The sequence below is a fragment of the Chrysemys picta genome, chromosome 13 (assembly GCF_011386835.1).
Source record: "Chrysemys picta bellii isolate R12L10 chromosome 13, ASM1138683v2, whole genome shotgun sequence".
Taxonomy (NCBI): domain Eukaryota; kingdom Metazoa; phylum Chordata; order Testudines; family Emydidae; genus Chrysemys; species Chrysemys picta.
The window spans coordinates 41,854,723-41,877,778 of NC_088803.1; the positions used below are offsets into that span (position 1 = coordinate 41,854,723).

The window sequence follows — 23,056 nt, forward strand, 5'->3', positions numbered from 1 at the left end:
AACGGTATCAAGGGGATAATATATACATCTAATATTATTCTGTTGTTCACTAGAGCTATTCAAAATAATATCTGCCTGTGAGCAGGTGGTGTTCCCAGCCAACTCTTGCACACTTAACACCTTGTGTATGCTCAAAATTCAGCATCTTCCTGGGGATTGTCTATATTAACATGAAATAAACAACAAACTCCTGCCTAAATCTTCTCTCCACATTTGCTGTTCCAATGGTCATATCAGTGAAAGCTATAATGTAGACATGACTCAAAAGGCATTAAGCTTTTTTTTTAAAGCCCTCATAGGATCTAACCTTGCTTTGAGCAGGGAGAGGTGGCACATGATGGTAAAAATGCCTGAGCCTTATCTGTACTATAGCCTTCACCAGTACTAACCTGTTGGGCTGACTAATTGGGAATTAGAGGTCTAGGAAAGCAAAGCATAGACCCAGTTTTACAATGCGGTTGGTGCAGCCATTGAAAAATCAGGTCTCCATAGTTTTGCACATTCAGATTTTATTATGATAGGTTAGATTAGTGGTTCTCACAATTCACTCTGTGAAGCCCCTTTTGGTATTCCACAAGACCACCCAAACAGACACAGAATGTGGTAGGGAAGATAGAAAATAGAGTTGAGTAAATTGAGCAGAGCAGATTCTCTGAGAAATGTATTCCAGAACATAGTCCCTGTTTTTGCTTTGCAAACGTTCCATGAGCAGACTTTGATTTTTACAGATTTGTTTATTTGTTTGTTTGTATATGAAAATAATTGATTTAATATTACCGTATATTACAAACATATATCAGCCTATGGATTGTCAGCTCACAAACAATCCACAGGGATTATTGCTTCTAATGTTCATTATTCATAACTTATTACTTTCAATAGGAGCCAGATTTTCAAAAATGCTGAGTGTGTTGGGTACTGGACTTTTTTTTTTTTTTTTTTTGAAAATCTGGCCCTTATTTAGATGCTTAAATGGGAGCTGAGCTCTTTTGAAAAGCTGGCCCTATGTGTCAATGATAGAAACATGCTTAGAGGTCTCAAATTTTGTGACTTCCAGCCATCTGTCTTATGCAGTCTACCATGATGCTTTCTTCCAAATATATGAGTGTTTTCACTGTACTCCAGAGGGAAGACAGCTCCAACCCATAGCATTCCACTGATTTTCATTGACTTGCATGGTTGTTCTGCAGACCGATAGGAAGGCGTGGTTCATTATTCCTCTTATGATTCTTATTCTTGGCTTCTCAAGCAATGTTTTTCACAGGAAACTTTGACTGGTCTGTTTGAAGATTTATTTTTGCTCTTTTGGCTTATCCTTTGTTGTTATATACATGTAAATATATGCTGTGTCTACTTCTGTTCTGTATGTTCAACACAGTTTAGTAGTGTTTTGCATTTCTATTTACGCAAGTAGTTAATTTTGATGCGAAAATGAAAGACCTTTCTAGCCGAGTAATTTTTCACCTAGTTAGACATTTAAAAATACTAACGACCATGTCCAAAAGCTGTAGAAAGAATTAATATGATCTGACTTGGGGGAAATATTGTAAGTTATACTCCTGAGCTCAATTTTCAGATGCATTTCTGTAGGCCAGAAACTTACTTTGGGGGATTTCACTCTACTAATGATATCCACAAATAAATTATTTTCATTAGCAACAAAGTGTCTCCCAAGCCTTGTGAAAGAAGGGAGGTAATCTGTGAAAAATGTAGCCTCCTAAGTAGCATGCAGGCTAGAATTTCAAAAAGTTAGGTGTGAAAAATGTGAATGCATTTTCTTGCCTAAATTATGCACACAAATTGAGCAGTTGCACCTGAAGTGTTCCCTATTAATTGTGCATGCTATTACATAATCTGCAAATACAGTCATGAACATATTTATTTTTAAATCAGGCCCCATGGGAGGTAAGGGGGCTAGCTCTGTAATGTGTACAGTATGGGAGGAGTTAGCAGGAAAGATATGTGATTAGACATATTGGGGGACTTCTGGAAAACCAGGGTTTCTGGGAGTTCTGGTTCAGATAGTGTTATTCATGTAGGCTCCCAGGGGAGAGTGCTCTGTGGAGAAGGAGCTCGCCATCCTGAGCAAGGATTCAGTATACACTCCACTCTGCATTGGCTAGCTGAGCTGATCAGTATGGAGAGCAGGACCCAGGGCTGGCGCAACCCATTAGGCGACCTAGGTGGTCGCCTAGGGCGCTAACATTTGAGGGGTGGTGACCGCGGCGGCCGGATCTTCGGCCGCCCAGGTCGTCGGTGGTATTTCGGGGGCGGGACCTTCCGCCGCCTGGGGCGGCAAAAAAACTGGCGGCGCTCCTGGCAGGACCATGGTTTCAATGTCACACTGAGACCACTTTGGCAACTAGTGCACACAGAAGTACAAACAGGGAACTGGACCTGGGCTCCCCAGCTGCACTGTGGCCATCCCCAGTGCAGTGGCGTGAAGGGAAGTGATAACTTGCACCATATCCTTGCATAATTACAACCTGCCCCATTTTTCTTGCTTCTATTACATCGGGTATAAAGTAGCCCCAGAGTTCCCCAAAAGATTTTAGTTACTTGGGCTTCTTAACATTGTTTTATCTTTGTGAAATGTGTTGTTAATTAGACATAAATCAGAGAAGTGTTTTCCTGCAAAAACTGATCTCAAAGAGTCTCTGAATACTAATTAGTCATGGGGATTTTTGTTCAGTGATTCAGAACGTGAAGCTTAAGAAACTCTAACACACAAATGCTGGTGGAGCAGGATCCTCAGCTGTGTAATTCCACTTAAATTAGTGCAGCTACACCAATTTATACCAGCTGAAGAGCTGGTCTAAGAGATGCAGAAGTTAAATGGGGCCACATGATCCTCCCAGTATTTATGTATCTGGGGTGTAACGGGGAGGCCTGTCCCTTTAAGGGCCAAAGACCTGAGGCTGGGCAGCCCTGTTCACAACTTGGAAGTGGCTGAGAAAGGGACAGATGTTCCTTATAACAAGCTGCAAGAAAGGGGGGAAACTGCAGAGAGAAGTTGAAGGAAGGGGGAAGGCTTCTTCAGTAGTCTTTAGAGAAGGGACAATCTAGGTGGGAAGCCCTGGGAGGTGTGGCTGGGTAGAAAGCCCTCCCTGGAAGTTTTGTTTTGCTTTTTGTGAGTTTGTTTGTTGTTTGGACCATACATGGAGCCCAAAGACAAGAGCTAAAGACTGATTTGGGTGTTGCTGATAATTCCCCAATGTGGTGTGGAAGGTTTGTAGTATATGTGGGGTAAATATATTTTAAGAAACAAACTTTACTAAGCTCCATACTGATGATCAAATGGAGTAACTTAATATGTTTGAAAAAACATACTGTCAGAGAAAAGGCCTAGTATAGGCAAATAGCCAAAGACATGGCCATACCTTACTAGCATAATTTCAGAATGATAATTTTTGAACCAAGTCTTAAAAGTGTATGTGGCAAACTCCCAACATGCATGTGCCATCTAGGGTTGTGCACATGAAGGACTGTGTGTGAGCAAATCCCCCTGCTTACGCACTTGCATTGGATGTTATTTAGCAGGGCTGGTCAAATTTTTTTGAACGTTGATAACATTTTTGGTTGAAATGTCCAACTTTCCCATGTTTTGGCCAGCTCTAACTGCTGAGTGCACACATGTTTAATAATTTGAGCCTTTGGTTGTGGTGGCGGTGGTTGTGGTGGTTTTTTTTCCTGCTGTGGACACTTATCCATCAGATGCCTGACTGAGACCAAATCATATCACATAGATTATATAGTTTCACTAGGTATTCTCCCCAGGGGCTGCAATGAAGCAGTCATAGAGTGGCTCTAAACCACTCTGCATCCTGGGAAGGGAAAAGATTCCTTCCCCAGTCCACTTCTTACTGAGGGCACCATGTGTCCCTCAATACATAAAACACTGGCAATGCTGCGCAGTTAGAAATGATCTCCCTAGGTTCTTCATTTTCTAGATCTGAAAGTTTTCTTTTTTTTGGTTCATCTCCTCACTGCACAGTTTCCTTTCACTGAGACACCTATGTTGATTTGAACTCATTTTATAATAATTAAAAAGGAAACTGAATTATTTGGATGCTTAAATAATTTTTAGTGCATAAATTCCCTATGTTTAAGACATATGGGATATAAGAAGGTGGGGATGCTCTAGCATACGGATTTTTGTTAGGATGATTGGTATCTCTCATATTGCCTTTCAAGTCAACCTTGGTTTTAATATAGAAGCCTAAAATGTACATTCATGAGTCCTAAGATCAGTGACTGGAAAGAAACTATAGGGCAGCATAGCTTGAAAGCAAAGAACAAATAGTAAATATAAGCTGCCTTAGGCAAGACATTAAATGTTATATGTTCAGTTTAATATTATTTTTGTAGTTCAGACAAGGACCGGGAACATGCACGGCATGAGGGGATTTCAACAAGGACATCAGGCTTAAACTTGACTTTTGCAAAAAGTATCATTATGGGATCTGTAATAACCCTTGAGACAGGAAGAACATCTGTTTGTCATCTCAGTGTGGTACTACATTCAGCCCTAAAGAGGTAAACTATATTATCAGCTTCCAAGCAGCATGCTTGGAGTTTTATAGATGCCATTTAGGACAGGGAGAAAAGGATGCAAAGGGGAAGCTTTATGATTTAAGGAGCAGATCTGTTTTGTAGCTTAATGTTTTTACTTCTAAGAGAAAATGCAATATGAGTAATAATTGAAGGCTGAGTGTGACTCAGCCTTTCCCACACACCCAGCTAACATTGTTGTTGCCTGTCTGAATTCAGACTCTTAATAGCTTTGACTTTTTTTTTTTTTTTTTTTTTAGTGCCTTTCATTTGAGGATCCCAAATCACTTTATAGACACTAAGCCTCACATCCACCCTGTGAGGACAGCTCTTATTACACCCGTTTCTATAGAGGAGAAACAAAGAGGTTTAGTTACTTTCCCCAAATCACACAAGAAGTCAGAGGCAGAGCCAAGAACTGAGTTCAGGGGTTCTGGCTCCCAGTACCATAGGTGAACCACTAGACCATATTCCATCCCTGGGATAATTTGGAGAGGATGTGGGGCAAGAGTATTACATGTTGTTAGGATTTGGCTTAAAGATTCTGAAGAGTTCAATGTAAGAAAAATCATTAAACATGAGACTTGAAATCTGCAACTGCTAGCAGCAAATAACTCCAATAGCTGGTGATGGGACATTAGATAGGGAGGGCTCTGAGTTACTACAGAGAATTCTTCCCCGGGTGTCTGGCTGGTGGGTCTTGCCCACATGCTCAGGGTCTAACTGATTGCCATATTTGGGGTTGGGAAGGATTTTTTTCCCATGTCAGATTGGCAGAGATCCTGGTGGTTTTTTTGCATTATTCTGTAACATGAGGTATGGGTCACTTGCAGGTTTAATAAACTAGTATAAATGGTAGAGTATCTGCATCTTTACGTTTTTAAATCATGATTTGAGGACTTCAGTAACTCAGCCAGGAGTGGATGGGTGAGGTTCTGTGGCCTGAAAATTTGCAGAAGGTCAGACTAGATGATCATGATGGTCCCTTCTTACCTTAGTCTATGAGTCTGAGATTTCTGAAGAAACCACAACCTGCCTTGTACATTTATCTCTGCACTTTTGCATGCGCTATTATTCATTTGTATGTGTAAGCAAACAGCATTTGATTAAGTGCACAGATCAGATACATTGCCATTTTGCATGTACAAATCCTATTTGTGCCCTAATGGCTGCAGAGATACAGGTCTGTGTGCTTGGGTGCACAGAAATGTGGCTGCAAATGTAAGTATTGATTCAGATTAGCATCTCTATTCAAGAAAACAATTGAACATGTGCCTAAGTTCCACTGATTTTAATGAGAATTAAGCATGTGCTTAAGTACTTTCCTGTACCAAGATCTTAAGGAGGGTGTCTTAAAATTTCCCCACACTGGCAAAGAAAAATGATGATTGTAAATGAAGACAGACAGATCCAACCTAATTGCATGCAGTAGAACCTTACTAATAGACTATGCTGACATACAGAAAAAATGCACAGTTCCTAACACTAATTCTTCATCCCACACAGCTCACTTCTCTGATTATTTCAAGAGAATGTATTTTTTGTCAAAGGTCTAGATGCTGGCAGAAATGAATGTGACAGGAACCAAAGTACCAGACTGTAATATTCCCTAGCAATAAGTCATTGCAATAAAATTGGCAAGCAGCAGGTATCACATTAGCCTGTGGATGAACAGCAAGCCTATGCAAAGTGATTAAAGTGTCTGTATGATATTCCCACCCCCGCCCATCAATGGGAAGGGGAACACTGTTTATAATACCTATGCTAACTACTGACAGATTGCAGGGATTAGACTTTAAATGAACTAAGTGATTGTGAAGCCAAAGATGAATGAAAATTAATACAGAGCGGGAGAGATGGTAGGTTTAGTCCTTTCCTTTTTTGTTAGGTTTGTCTGATCTTTAGGAGCCAGGAATTGTAGATGTGGGTAAACAGTTACAGGTAAAACAACCAGTTATCTAACCATTCAACCGTAACACAACGTGAATCTGAACCAAATATATTTTGAGATTTAGTGCATTTAACTTTTTTTTGGTTCTGTACTAATAGTCTGTCTATTAGTAATGTTCTACTCTTTTTGGTTCTGATCCAGAGTTCCCTGAAGCCAACAGGAATCTTTCTATTTACTTCAGTGTGCTTTGAATCAGGGCCTATATTTTGTTTTTGTGCCTGCCTCTGCCTTTGGATTCTAGCTGGATCCAGCTATGAACACATCAAAGTACCAGGTGAGAGGCTGGCCTCCTGGTATTGCCAGCCTGAGTGGAAGCCATCAGTAGTATAAACTGATGAGCGAGCCTTTCCTTTGAGATTTCCATATGAACTTTGCAGATGTAAAATGCACCCAGAGCAGTAGTGGACAACCTGTGGCCTGTCAGGGTGATCTGCTGGCAGGCCACAAGGCAGTTTGTTTACATTGACTGTCCGCAGGCATGGGTGCAGCAGCTCCCAGTGGCCACAGTTCGCCATTCCTGGCCACTGGGAGCTGCGGGAAGCAGCGCAGAGCCTCATGGACGTGCTGGCCACTGCTTCCTGCAGTTCTCATTGGCCAGGAACGGCGAACTGTGGCCACTGGGAGCTGCTGGCACCCATGCCTGCGGACGGTCAATGTAAACAAACTGTCTTGCGGCCTGCCAGCTGATTACCCTGACAGGCCTCACGTTGCCCACCACTGACCCGGATAGTTCCAGTTAGGTTTAGATAGGTATCTGATTTGAACTTTTGGGTGTTTAGCCATACTTCATGGGATTTGGAGTCTTCAGTGCAACACAAACTGAGGGAACAGGTAAAACTAATGAGGTCTAATGTGACTTAAATTTCTCTAGAGATTGTTTCTAAAGCAGAACAATCAAAGCATAATTATAATCTTTAGGGTTTCTCTGGAGAACATCCCTGGTGCCAGAGAACTTCCCTGCTAGGTTCAGTGCTAGTGCAGGGTGCGTTCCAAGCATCCGGGGAGGTAAAAGTGTGGCTGGGACAATCTATGCCATAACTATTCCAGGGGTACCACAGCTGTCTTGGGTAGCTGGGCAGAAGTTACGAAAGCCCTCAGATTTCAAAGCAGCCTTGGCCATCCCAGGATCTTGGGGGAGAAAGCTGCACCTGCTCAGTCCTTATGCTGGGCTCTGCACTGGTGCTGGGTTGTCCGTTATTCAGCCACTATATGAAATTTTCCATTGAATGTACTGTTTTTTCAACAAGTGTCATTCACAAGCATTTCTCTCTCTCAAAAAAAAGTGGGGACAAGAAAAAAGTGAAAGTGTTTTTTCTCCCCAACAAAATGAAATGAAATTTTCATTTCAAAAATATTCATTGAAAAATGACCAAGCAAACAGAATAACAAAATACTGATTTTTGATTGAATATTGGTTTTCATCAAAAATGGGTGGTTTTTAAACGAAAATGAAAATTCTTCGCTAAAAATGTCATTTCTTAAAAAGGCATTTTTTCATCAGCAAAAAAGTTTTGATGGAAAAATTTTGACAAGCACTAATAAAGTGCCAATGATGCTTCAGAGAAAGTTGTTTAGATTTAGGTGCTTATGCAACACTGACTGTCACTATGTCTCTTCTCCTGTTATTAGCATCTAGCATTACCGATCATGTATATGAAAACATGATCTTTTTCTGTGCAAGTTTATCTGCTCTTGTTGCTTATTTTTCCCCATCCTTCCCTTCGAAGTCATTATCCTCATTTTGTAATGTTACAGTTTGTTGCTGTGCAGATGAAAAACTAGAATGGCAAAGGACATTATCTATAAAATCATCTCCGTTGCTACCCCGGTTCTTCATCTGCACAGCAACAAACTGTAATGTATATACATTAGAAATCAGGATGAGGTGGAATTATGTGGTTTGAAGGGAGAGAAGATTACTTTAAATTATGTCCATTTGTTAATTAGACTTCAGGGAGAATGGTGCAGGTTGGGATGTCAGAAGATTGATTTGCATTTCAAATAAATCAGGGTAATATTTATTATTTTCTGAACACTGAAAGCATGATTGGTGTTGCACAGAGTAAAGAGGAGATTACAGTCTAAATTTGTATTAATCAGCATGATATTCTTTTGTTTGACGGCATTTTGTCGATTTCTAGAGACAAAATTCCAGCCCTGGTTTTGTATTTTAATTTATTTTTGCATCTTATAGTGAGCAGGAAGAAACAGACGCACACTTGATGCTAGCTGAAAATGTGGCCGTAGCAATAAAGTGAATGAGAAAGCTAGTTTAACAGTAAGCAACTTGAATTATATTCTCTTTAGTGTCCAGAGTCCCTGAATTTTCTTCTCTTCTTTTTTTTAAAGGGAGAGCTTGCTTGCTAGCTGAATTTTAACAAGATTTTGCAGCTGTGTCCATAGATGTATAATTTCTAGAAGTCCGATTCTGAGCAAATTATAGGTAAGGTAGATCCCTAGCTGAGAGATGTCTTTTTTTTTTTTTTTTTTTTTCTGATTGTACTTTTCAGCTAGGAGTTGTAATAAAGGAGCTGGCCCTTGCTGTTTCACTTTCTGTACCACTATGAGGAGAGCTAAAAAAAAAAGGGCATATTGATTTTCAAGTCTGAAAGTCTTGCCCTCCACTGTAGTTGTGTTTGCTCAATTCCTGCAAAATAACAGATGCCTCTATTGCAAGGTTCCAAATTGGATGGATTTATTCTGACAACCGTATGTACTGTATATGAAATGGAAAAAGCAGGGGCAATGTGGTTCCTCCATCTAACTTACTTCAATGCAACGTGGCATGCTTGCCTGCTCTGGGTTAGTGGTGAGCAGATTCAAAAGGGTGCAGGAAAGTTGAGTCTGCAGCCCTTTGTCTTACAGTATGCCACTGGCACTCAGAGCACATTCCAAGCATTCGCTGACATGAGCAGCCTTACTCCCTAATAGCCCAACCCTGCTATTTGGTATAGGAGTGAATGAACAAGTTCATTTGAGCCTCGTCTACTCTAGGAGAATTACTGACTGCTGACTATGGGTGTAGCTCAACATGATTTAATGGCAAGTGTAGACCAGGGCAAACTGTATTCAGCACATACGCTCAAACTTTGCTCAGTGCCTGACTTTCAGAAATGATACATCTCTCTGTGTGTGATTTGGAGATTAACAGTCCATTTAAAGAACAGGATTTTGTCCTAACTAGTAGCCCTGGCTCCCAGTCAAATATTGCCTGTATCAAAGCTACCTGTTGAAATGATGACAGGACCGCATCACACAGATCAAGTAATTTATTTTTTCAACACCAATATATTGCTTGGGAAGTAGTATAGAGTGGCGGGCAACCTGCGGCCCCTCAGGGTAATCCGCTGGCGGGCCACGAGACAGTTTGTTTACATTGCCGGTCCACAGGCATGGCCGCTGCAGCTCCCAGTGGTTGTGGTTTGCCGTTCCCGGCCAATGGGAGCTGCGGGAAGTGGTGACCAACACATCTCTGAGGCCCGCGCTGCTTCCCGCAGCTCCCATTGGCCAGGAATGGTGAACCACAGCCACTGGGAGCTGCAGGCGGCTGTGCCTACAGACAGTCAAACTGTCTCACATCCCGCCAGCGGATTACTCTGATGGGCCGCAGGTTGCCCACCATTGTAGTATAGCATCCTAGGCAAACTTGGCTTCAGAAATTAATTTAGCCTGTAATTACATGGTTGTAAGGCTTGAAAAACTACACTCCTTAAGAGGGTAATTGGGCCTTAAAGGAACTTTGACCTCTCTTTATTCAGGCAAAAACATATTGGCCAACATAAACGAAGCAGTGATATTTAGGTGTTGATGAACAATGGAGTGTTGCGCCATTTATTGTCCTGAGATAACATTTTAATTGACTTTTGGGCCCTACGGTATATAAGCTTGTTCACAAAGTTAATAGAAACAGCCACAAAACCTAAATAATTGATGTGCTAACTAAGCTCAATTAAATAGCTGATTCCTTTAGAGGAAAAAGAAATTAAAGGATCATTATACATCTTATCTGGAAATGAACTGGCAAGTTTCCACCTTGAATCCCCTTTCAGGGGATTTCCATGTGGCTATTTGATATCCCAAAGTGACTACAATTTTTATGTGCAGTCTGATTCTCAAAGACTCCTGTACATTACAGATACCCTGGTTCATTAAAATTTGTCTCACAGAAGGTACATTATTCATTTTCATAGCTTCATTTATTGATTTAATATAATCAGAAATGGAAGTTTTTTAAAGAATCAAATACAGTGTGCATCTATAAATGTTCATCTGCTCTAAGTTAGAAATATCTCTAAAATATTTGGATTACTATAAATCCTAAAGCCATGCTCAGTTCTTCTAGACTTTTACCTAGAGAGATGGGGATGCATTGCTGGGAGCTGATGTCATGTGTATTTTCTGTAAATGATTTAGAGTGGAACAGTTTGTTTTGCTCAGTGTATTTTTCAATGGAAAAGCTAACCCTATTAGCCCCCAAATGGCGAGAAAAGCCTTAATCTGAAGGCTTGTTTAGACAACTCACTGACTATTGTAGGCAGATGGCTATGGAAAGCTTGACATCAATTAGCATACATATTAGATGTCAATAGTATCTCGAGCAACTAATTCATAGCTGTCTAAACAAGGATAAAAATGGCTAAGACATTGCTTACCCATCTCATGCAGCAATGGGGACAGAACTATTAAAGAACCAGCACCCACCCTGAGTGAACAGGTCCTCTTCTGGGGGTGATCCCTTAGGGTATAGATCTACATCTTAGGCAATGGAGGAATAGCAGAGTCATATCATGCTTCCTAACCCTATGAACTTTATCCCCTTTTTACACTGCTGATCAGACCTTCCACTTCAAGGGACAAGAATCAACTTTTATGTTCTAATATTTAATTACACATCAGCGGCTATGGCAGTGACTCTCGTGCCTGCTCTCTCTCTCTCTGTCTGGATATCTTTTCCACAACTACAGGAGACCCCAGTCTGTCAGGTCAAACTCCTAGAGACAAAAGGACAAAATTTCACCCCTTTTATGCTCTCAGTTGTTGATTTGTCATCCCTGAGCTGATATTAGGGAATTCTCTCATGCAGGATTAAACTGCATATCCTATTCCAAAGCATGTTAAAATGTTTTAAATAGTAAAAATAGAAGCCATTAGAGGTGTAATGCAAATAGGGGAATATGAAATATGAATAAGTATTTGAGATAGGCTTTGCAGTAAATTGAGGCCTAGTAAGGCTTGTTAGTTTAAGTACTGTTAGCTTAAGTGTCGTAGGCAGTTAGCATGAGTGCTTGACCAAGGTCAGGAGATTTAGCAATAAGTATCTTGTGACAAACAAGTAACCATGAGATTAACCACATTATTGTGTTGGAAATACTGGGCGATGTATTGATGCAAATAGCTTATGTCAGTAATTGGAACCCCAATGATGGTTTCTTGGAAAGCCACACATGGGGGGGGACCAAAGGGCAATTTAAATACCATCACCGGACATAGGTGGATTTACAGAAAAGAGGTATAAAACAAGATATATTTCCAGCCACTGGTGGGGTCATCAGGGTGACGATATGATAGAAGCCTGGATTATCACATCCCACTTATGATGGTCTCCACTTACTTTTCCTTCCATCTTCTTTTCTGATACTTCTGATGGTCTCCCTAAGATTGTGAGTATGCACAATGCAGGGGATTGTTTTGCTATACTTATCTTGCTTTTCTATGATTGCTATTACACTTGTGTGTATTTAAGTACTAAATAAAGTCCTCATGTCTCTGTGTGATTCACTGATCTCATCTCCTATAATAAATTTACATAGCTGCCTGAGTAAAGAACCTGTTATAAGTGACTTGTGTAATTTTACACTCTAAATTAATCAAAGGCTATACAGTTTAAGCATTAAGGTCCTGATCCAAAGCCTATTGAAGTGAGTTGGCTTTGCATCAGGCCCTAAGGTAAAGGGTCTCAGGTGAGACCAGACACACTGCCCTATGGCTCGTTTTCCCTACAACCCCAGTGATAAGGGCAGATAGTTCTCTTCAGGGGCAGACGTTTAACTTCCTAATGGAAGGCCTATGTATCCAATCTAGAATACATCACAAAATAAAGCAGTGATGAAAATAGCTTTGTGACATTTTGTACAAGAGAGGTGAATGCAGGGGGAAATTGATCATTCAGTGACTACCTCTGTACACTGTACAAACCTCACATTTCTTTTCTCTATGCTGCTGTACTTCAGAATACCCACAAAAAATCTAAAGTGTATGGCTGTCTACTTTCTTTGCTGCTTCCCATGAGTGGCATAAGCAGAAAAAAACAGATGCTCCCTACATCTCAGTCTCAGCAACATCAAGGTGCGGGGAGAATGGTTGGAAGAGGCTCCATCATAAAACTGAAAAAATGAGGAAAGTACAATCTGCTTCACATTTTTGGCTGTTATCTGATTTCTGCCAGGGAGGAGAAATATTGATTTTTACTCTCATTAGCAGAAAATATTTGAAAACATCAGCATGTGGAGGTGTAACCCGTTAAATGTAATTCTGCATCTGAGCATAAGGTTTCATCACTCTGTGGCCACTAAGAGCCTAATCCTGAAAAGTCCTGAGCTCCTCTTCCAAGCTGCTGAGCCAACACAGGAACAGGAAAATGCCAAAACACCCAATCAAAAAGCCCCAAACTAGTTTGTAGTGTTGTTGTAGCCATGTTGGTTCCAGGATATGAGAGAGACAAGGTAGGTGAGATCACATCTTTTGTTGGACCAAGTTCTGTTAATGAAAGGTATAGGCTTCCAAGCTACACAGAGCTCTTCTTCAGGTCTTCTTTGAGTCCTGGGTACCTCACAAGTGTGTACTTTCCACCAACCAAATTTGGTCTAATAAAAGAGATTACCTCACCCACCTCATCTCTTGCTCTAAAAAAATGGATCCCCCCCAATTTTTCCAAATTTCAGTCTACTCAAGAGTTGGTCAAAAGATGGAGAGAAGGGAAATTCTTAAAAATCTAGTTGAAAAATGTTTCCATTTATTTTTCAAATTTTTTCAAAATTCGAAATGTTAATTTTTCTAAACTTGAAAACTTCCAACCAGCTCAGCGACTAGTAAGTTTGGGCCTTATGTGCTCACTCTAAGGCTGGCCCTATGATCTGTTGGCTCCTGAGCTTTGTTTGTCTATCATAATTGAAAGTTCTTCACTTGAAGCATTTCTGAGTTCTTGGTGTATGTTTCACCAGCCATTGGACACATACCCTTCTGCCAGGCACCCAACAGATCCCTGTTTCACATTTGCAAAGTTCTCCAGCAGAATTAACCTTGCTCATCAGTCACTGAAGTCAATGAAGGGTCACCTTCCAAGGACCCACTCAGCCTGGCACAGGCTTGGCACCAACTAGGAGCAACAGATTTAATATTAATATTTAATATTAATGTTCATTAATGTTAATTTTTTTCTTTGTAAGCTTAAATCCTGGTAAGTAAAAACAACTAATTAAACATCGAGGTCACTTTGCAGAACACTTGGTGAAATATGACAAAATACAGGACTTATGAATGACCATAACATGGGCATTCTGAAGTCCAGCAGTCTGAAATGCAAATTGCAATATATCAGCTGTGACCCAAGAACCCCTTAATGCCAGCAGGCAAGGGGATTATAGGAATATCCTGATTCTGATATGAGAATCATCATGTTGGCTTACAATTTTTTTAGATGAAAAGTTGTATTGTTGTTTGTTGTTGATATTGCAGTTGAAACTTTGGGTCTCCTGGAATGAGATCAAGGCCCCATTGTGACAGATACTGTACAAACATATAGGATGAAATCCTGGTCCTATTGAAATCAATAGGAGTTTTGCCATTGACTTTAGTGGGGCCAAGATTTCACCCATAGTGAAAGCCAGTCCTTGCCCCTAAGGATCTGCAGTTTAAATGGACAAAATAAAGGGTGGGAGGAGAAACAGAAGCACAGAAAAGTGAAGTGACTTGCTCAAGGTGACACAGCAGGCCAACAGCAGATCCAGGAATAGAATGTAGGTATCCTTGTATAAGTTACTTACTAACTACACTGAAGATTTGGGATTGCTCTCTGCTCTGTAGGGGAAGCCTAATTACTCACTTAGGCCGACATCACTTGAGATTGTGAAGCCATCTGTATCTCATGAATATAAATTCCGTTCTCTCCAGTACAGTTATAGCATTATGGGACTGGCATGTTCCATATATAGAGAGGGAAAGTGAAACACATTCCTCTCTTTAAAAAACAGGAACAGTGTTCTGGCAACATACAAATGATCATGCATCCTGAAAGATAGATTATTTCCTTTTACTCCTGCTGACATGCAATATGTCAATTAAAATATTAACATATTTTTTAATTCAGCAGATTGATTTTCACTTTGCCTTATTTTAAAGTGATTCATCTTTGTTTGCTGCCTGAAAGAGATGTGATATGTTTATTCATTGTCTAGTCGAAAATAGTGATTGGTGTATGAATCACTTACTTCCAGTCTCTTCTTCCTCTCTAACACTCCTTCCATAAACCAGTACCACTGGCAGCTTTGTGCATTACAGAGGCAAAGGAATGCAATAGCAGGTGGTGGTGTGCATCCTGAATTAAGGCACATTGACAGAACCAGGGTATGGCTACAGTATGTGAGTCTTATTCTGCTCTCTGATTAGTTTTACACTGGTGTAAGTTCATTGACTTCAGTGGAGTTTTTCATTATTTATATTGGTGTAAGTGAGATCAGAATGAGGCCCCATGTAGCTGCACTAGACGTAGCTTTATAAACAGCGGTATCTATCCATTATTTTTGTGAATATCACATTCACACCAAATTTTAAAATTAAAATATAAAAAAAGAACTCATAGACACTAGTGTGAGAATATGCAAAGATAAAATCACAAAACATTAAGGCATCCAAGGATCAGAGAACGACACAGGGAAACTGGACTCTCATTTTGTTACTGACTCGTTGCATGACCAACACTGTGTCAACATTTTCGAGTTTAGATTCCTAAAGCTGTGCAATGAAATTGGGAAGTGAAATAATTGACCCAATGTTCAGAAGTGCTGAGCTCCTGCAAATCCCACTGAATTTTTAGATACCTAATGATGTAATTAGGTAGATAACTTTAGGCACCTACATTTGAAAATGTTGGCCTTAATCTGTACCTCAAAGGGCTATTGTGAAGAGTACTCTATGTTTCTAAGGTCTTTAGGGTTACTTGGATGAAATGTTGTTCAAGTGAAAAGAAAGTGAAAACAATAATAATATAGGGTCTAATATAGGAATATTTGTTAAACAGATCAAAAAGCATTCTAGATAATCAATAATATTATAAACTACACAGATTTTTAGGGCCAGATTTCCAGCCCAGCCGTAAGACCATTCTGGTGCTCACAATTTTGTGAGCACAAACAAGTGCAGGTACATTTGCGTGCCCACAATTATTTCCAGGTGTGGTTAATAAAATTAATAGTGATGTGGCATTTTTCACCTGCAGATCCAATGTCCTGTACAGAGGTACAAGTGCTGCCATTTTTCAGATCTAGAAGCTAATAAGAGAAGTGACTTGCTTCAGGTTAATTGATGACCCAATGGCACCTCTGGAAGTAGAACTCAGATGTCCTGACTCAGACCAGAGGCCTACCCACTGGACCACACTGCCACTCTATTTAACTGGAAGGAAAATTTTCAATGAAAAATTATAAAATGTTCCTTATTTTCCAGTCAAATGTTTATCATTTAAATGTCTAAGACTTGATCCTGTAACCAGTAATGTCAAGGACAAAGTCTCCACTGATTTCAAAAGTGCAGGACTCTAAACAATTGTTTAGAGAAAATCAGATACTTTAGTTTCTAAATGACCTGAACTGCAAACAAAAATTTAGTGTCACCAATGACAGGCTGAAAAACACAGGCCAATGTTGGGCAATCTGTCTCTTAGTATTTACCTTCTCATAGCAGTAATTAAACTAATGAAGAATCTATGCCTGTCACTTCACTCACATAGGTTCCATTAGAATCAAATCTCTCCTTTAAAATATGGAAACCTGAGCACAGAAATTGCTCAACAACTGACTACCCATTTTGATCAGAACCATACTTCATTTTTGAAAGCAATTATTATGGTTCTTGACAAATGTAATATTCTTGCTGTAATCTTATTAATAGTAGCAGCAGTACTAAGACAAGTTGCAGTCAGGATGAATTTACTGCCAAGGCTAAACTATTTATTTTCAATGATACTCATTTTTCAAAGAGCAGATGGTTTAATTCTCCAACCAACTGCTAATAAATAGCATTTGGAAAATCAGAGGTGGGAAATTAAATAATATTATCCACTCTTGAAAAATGAAAGTTTTGAGACAGGTATGTATTTCTTTCTCAAGTGGATTTTTATCTTTTGACTACAGCAAAAAGACTGGGAGATATGCAGTGCCTAAAGTGGTATAAAACATAAAGAAGTTCATTGTAAATAACCACCTTTTCAAAAGCAAGCTTTGGGGTTTGTAATTTTGGGTGTTGAAAATGTTGGGTGAATAAATTTAGAAACTCAGGATACCCAAAACCTTGGAGAAGTTTGCCATAAATATAGTGATATGATTTGCACAAAGACTTGAGGTTAATATATTTATTTTTCTGTACTGGAGTGGGGAAGGGGAGATGTATATGTGGAATACTTAGTTGAACTCTATCTCAAATGTATCTTCAGAAGAAAGGTAAAGTTTTTAACAGCCAAGTGTCATCTGAAGCTTTGTCTACAGTAGACAATTGCATCATTGCTGTTTGCAGTGGTTTTTTCATAGTGTTTCAGGTTGCAACACAGCATCCACACTGGCCATGATGTTTGGAAGTAGAGTAAGCACCACATCTAATACACCTTGCTCCCTTCTACCATTAATAGATTTGTAGATTTCTGTGCGATAGCAACTTGGCCAACACACCATGGATTGAACCAGAAGCCTCCAGAGCTAAAAGCATGAGTCGCTACAGCTTGAGTTAAAAAGTATCTTTTATCTTGCAGAAAATTGAAAAGGGTCTGACATTAAATTTAACCTTCACTTCTGAACAGCACCTAGCTGGTACTATAATAGCCTCAGATCCTCTGCAGATCGGGCACAGAGGGGGACCTGTAGTACACACTCAGTAGTGGGTGACAGTCACACCTATTCCATGCTGCCTGGCAGAGTTTGCTGGCCCATTCCTGGAACAGGTGCATGATGTTTATGACATGGCATATACTGTATATTTTGCAACTGCTGACAGTTTTGGATTGTTCCAGTGGATGCTGTGAATGGCCCTGTCTCGAACAAGGGTCTGTAGATGTATTGCAAGGACTAGGGATGACACCCTGCTAAGCCGTCACACTTACATGTGGTATGGTAGAGAGTCCCTGGAAGCCTGGAACGTACATGATAAGTGCCATATCTTTGGGTGGTGGTGCTTGGGGGATCAGAGAACTGTTGTTATGACTGTTGAGGAAGTTCCACCTTACTTCCTTCCCATCTCATACAAGGACCCAAAACACTACAGATCATCCAGGGAAGGGAACTGGGGAGAACATTAGTTCATGGGGAATTAGGTAGAGATCCGGGATTTACTCAGGTGGGCTAGATGGGTTGTCTTGTGTATCTGTGTGTGACATTACTAATGCCTTGGTTCTTGTTTTCTTTTTTTCAGACCTCAGAAGACTGTGATACAGCCGAAGCAGTTGCATCACTATGGTGCCAATCCCAATAAGGTAAGCGCAGTCATGCATTGCTCTAATGCAGTCAAAGCTTGAGGTGCAAGTTCTCATATCATGTTCCCATTTAATCTTGGTCTTGCAAGAATGTGGAAAAAAATCCTCCATAATCTCCTTACATGGGATTCATGGATTGTCTTCCATGCTTCCAAGCATGTCATGCTTCACCACTAAGCCATCGGAGATCAGGCTTGTAGCTTGCATTAAACTGTCTATTGTAGGTCAGTCTAAGAAGCTTCTGTCTTGCAGAAAATTGAAAAAGACTGTTTGGAACAAGGAAAATCAGAAAGCGCCAGTTTGCCACATGTCCAATACTGACTGTAAATTCTTGGACTGCTATTGTAGCAGTGTTGGGCCCACTGGAGTTAAGCCAGGGATGGATTTGGCACTTGATGTCTTTTCTGTTGTGGGCCAAAAGAAACAGCTTGTGAGGAGGATGAGCCAGGGGATGAGATGACAGAAATGGCAGTCTATAGTCTCGTATCAAACTGCAATTTGAACATGTCCTTCAATAAAAAAATAATGGTGTAATCTCAATGTATGCTAGGGTTGATAACAAGGAAAATCAGAGAACCGCTGCTGCCACCTCAGACTTTAACCAAATAAACAAAAAAATGGCCTAGGAAAGAAGAGTTCTGGAGGCACCACGATTTACAATCCTGTTGGCATAATTGACTATCTGAGAAAATGAAATCTCCTGTGTTTTTAGATGGATAGGAGTGTTTGGTTTTAGCAGTAGAGTTCCTCTCCTACACTCCTCCTGCAGGGAAGTTTTCTGTATGTCTGTTTCACCTTCTGAACACATTATCATGGAGAGATCAGCTGGCAATAAGGGTCCAGCAGTGAGGGCATTAGCCCGGGTCATAGGAAAATGGGTTCATTTCCCTGATCAGACACAGACTTCTTATGTGACCTTGGGCAAGTCACGTAGCCTCTTCGTGCCTCAGATCTTCATATGTAAAATGGGAGTAAATAACACTTCCCTACCTCACACAAATGCAGTGAGGATAAGCACAGTAAAGATAGTGAGGTGCTCAGATCCTGTGGTCATGGGGGCTGTACAAATACTTTAGCTAGAAGGCAAACTTTCTGGTTATAAAAGGGTCACAAACCCGAACAAAAATAAGCATGCAGAAAGAAGGATGACTACAAAAAGCATGCAACATTATCAGAAGCAGTATTTAATGCTGCAAATAATGCAACCTATTCAGTTATATGATACAATGGGAGAGAAGGAAGGGTAGGATGAAGGTTTATAGCAATATGGTCATGCAGATGCTCCAGATAGTTATGCCTATGGTTAATTGTCTAGCAATATATGAACATGTGATTTTAAAAAAAAACAAATCCCTCTCACAGTTACAGCCAAAAAATACCATCAGTCTTTGACTATTGGCAACCCTTGACTACAAATCTATGCTTATTTTCTTTGTAAATTGGAATTTAACCCACTAAAATACTAAGCAAAGTACCTCCCTTGCTCATAACCCACTCTGCCATTTTCCCCTACACAATCCAAACTTCTCAGTTTTCCCCTAGGGCCTCTTTTTCTGTGTCCTCCCCACACCGTTCAGTTGACTATCATTCTTCCCTCTTCACATATGTCCCCACTAGAGCTATGCAGAGGATGGATACTCAATTTCTGAAGTATTTTTGAGATTTCATAATTTGGCTTTGTTCTAAAATTAGGAAAGTTTAAAAATTCTCCACCAAGGAAAATTCTGAACAAAAATTGCTGAGGGTCAATCAAACTATTTCCTTTCAACAAAATCAAATTGTTTTGTCTCGATTTAGACCTTTTAAAAATTATATTTATATATTTTTTTAAAAATGCAAAATAAAATGTCATTTCAAAACAAAAAAAAAACCCAAAATGTTTCATTCAAAAAATGTCAGAGCAGGATATTTTAACGTTGTCATAACTTTCTTCTGGTTTTCTTCTAAAATGAAATTTCAGCAAAATCTCTAGTTTCACAAAGCATTTAGATAGAATGGCACATTCCAGCTGAATGAGGTTCTGGGAAAATTCTCCCACCATCACTAGCTCCCACTCATTGTACTAAAGAATTCAGAAAAGTAATTCCTAACCTCACATGGGCTTTTGTGAGGGAGACATGCTGCCCCATGTGGATTTGATGGATGTCAGGAGTGGGGTAGTGCTGGGGTGTGGTGTCTGCTAGGGTCCTCCTTCTGCTACACAGAGGAGGGACTGGGCCTTCATGCTTCAAGCTAGCCACTGGGCAGCCATGGGCTCCCCCTTTGTGCTTCCCAGGGGAGCAGAATATAACTGCCATATATCTGTAAGTCAGCAAGAGTCAAGATAAAATTATAACTGATAAACACTTAGTACCTAAAAAAGAGCCTTAAACTGCGAAGCAAACTTTTCTGGAGCACTAATGACATTTTAATAGGGCTATCTATTTAGACAGGAGACACCAACCACAGCTGTACTAGATACATTGGAGGCTTCAAGCTTTCAAGAAGGAATGGCGTTCAGCTCTTTGCTTGTAATCTCTGTGGAGATCTACAACATAAGGGACTCTTTTTTGCTGCAAGTTGCACATTTAGCAACTAATTGCTAGTTGCACATCTTACCAATAAGAGAGATGTGCCATTCTTTCATCCCCTTATTAATCAAACAATGATCTGGAAAGGAGGAAGATGCCTCTATTAAGTAGCTTGTCCCTAGTAGAAGTGATTAAAGTTTCTGGCCTGGGCACAAAGAGACCTGTGTGTTATGAATGCTTTGGCAGTGATGGGAAAGATGCACGCATAGAGCAATGAATGGCACTCTGCATCTTGGATGCTTCATCGGAGTGGTTATGAAGGTTTCTTGGAGGTTAGGAGAAGAGGTGGCTTAAACACCATATGGCCAACTCATACATGAGCATAATTGAGTTCATGGTGTTACTATGTTGATTATAACGTGCAATATAACACTGCTACTATACCGGATCCTTTAGAAATAGCCTTTGTAAACACAGTGCACCTGCTTCTTCAGCATTTTCACAAATGGGACACAAAAATAATGACTGATAATAGTGGTCACACTCGTGCATCTTCTGAATATTGTTAAAGCACCAGTTGGGCGTGTAGTTCATACTTATTCATATCTTTAGTCTTTCTAAAGCATGGACTTCTGGAGGCAGAACAGTGCTCCTTTTGGTAAAATAGATAAATGTTTAATACCGTATATAGGAAACAAGAGAAAAGGCTAAAAGGAATGAAAGCTCCTTCATTACGGCCCTAATTCAGGAAAGCATCATTATTCAGGAGAGAGATCTGACTCCATTAAACCATTACTTCAATGGGATTTACAAACATGCTTCTGTGCTTTTCTGAATCAAGGTCCAAACATTTACCATTCATGTATTGCTTCTAGTGCACTGAGACCTATAAGATATTTTCTTACATGTTTTGGACTCAGACCAAAATGGCTTAGTGGATACAGATCTCACACAAGAGATCCTGGTTTTCCATAATTACTTTGATACTACTAGGGAGGGGGAAGGGATAGCTCAGTGGTTTGAGCATTGGCCTGCTAAACCCAGCATTGTGAGTTCAATCCTTGAGGGGGGCCATTTAGGGAACTGGGGTGAAAAAAAACTGTCTGGGGTTTTGTCCTGCTTTGAGCAGGGGGTTGGACTAGATCAGAGGTTCCCAAACTTATTTGGCCTACCGCCCCCTTTTCAGAAAAAAAATTACTCAGCGCCCCCCTTTTCAGAAAAAAATTACTCAGCGCCCCCCTAGAAATCTACCTTCCTTAAGCGAACAAACAGAAAGATGCAGTGACAAATTTACATTCTTTTATGTATCTATATTTCTACCTACGTCCTACAATATAGTAAAGAAAGATGTGTTATTAGAATATCGCCCACGACATCAGGTATACAGTGGTTTTTGCGTAAGACGGCAAAAGACAACCAAACTAAAATACTAATGAAACTAATAAACTGGGTTTTGTTCTTTGCTCAGCGTTAGATATATGTATTTGATATTAAATTGTCAAATATCAAACTAAATTTATCAAGAAAAAATTAATTTAAAAAATAATCAATATGCAATTAAAAATCAGTTATAGTTTTAATTTAGTTTGCCCTTATTTAAATAATTGTTCCTTATTAACACACGCCTTATTTACCAATTAACACAGATGATTCGATAGATATAAATAAATGTTAATAGTTAACAGTTTTTTTTTATTTCATTCCCCTGTTTTCGTTAATATTGTAATAAAAAATATGACAAATATATTGACTGTACACTTCAAATAGTACTGTACCGACACAAGCCTGCTACGATTTTATTATTAGTAAGCACTAGAGACACAGAAACGTACGGTAGATATGTAAGAAAATGTATAAAAATACTCACGTGTAAATTGCTGTTTTATTGAAACAACAATAATACAATTTGCTCTGTATGTGATCCATAATCCGTAAAGATCGAAGGTATCGAATTATGAATAAAAAAATTTAAATACTTATTGCACTATTGTTAACTGCTTTTTACACAATTCAGAAACAATCTAAATTAGATTTCATACGTCGCCTATTTATAGTATCGTATTGTAAACAAGTCATTACACGCACATATTCCTGCCGATGCATGCTGGACTTCCCGACAATGCGCGACATGCTCGCCTGCCAACACGTGCTTGTTAATTATAACCTGATCGGTTATAATTTGTGAATTTATTTGGAAAATAAAGTAATCACTACAACTTTAACTCTATGTTACACAACAGATGAAACATGTACGAACGGTTTTTCAAAATTTTCTTATATTCTCTTCTTTCTTTATGCTTCCACCGCCCC

At 39.7% G+C, this 23,056-nt stretch overlaps 1 long non-coding RNA gene across 1 annotated transcript in view; it reads left to right on the forward strand.

Moving 5' to 3' along the window:
• The first annotated feature begins 18,092 nt into the window (after window positions 1-18,092).
• Window positions 18,093-23,056, forward strand: part of LOC122174498 (uncharacterized) — a 34,416-nt gene continuing 29,452 nt past the window's right edge. The window contains exon 1 of the long non-coding RNA XR_006176410.2: window positions 18,093-18,236. This is a non-coding gene — a long non-coding RNA (uncharacterized LOC122174498). The remainder of the gene's footprint in view (window positions 18,237-23,056) is intronic.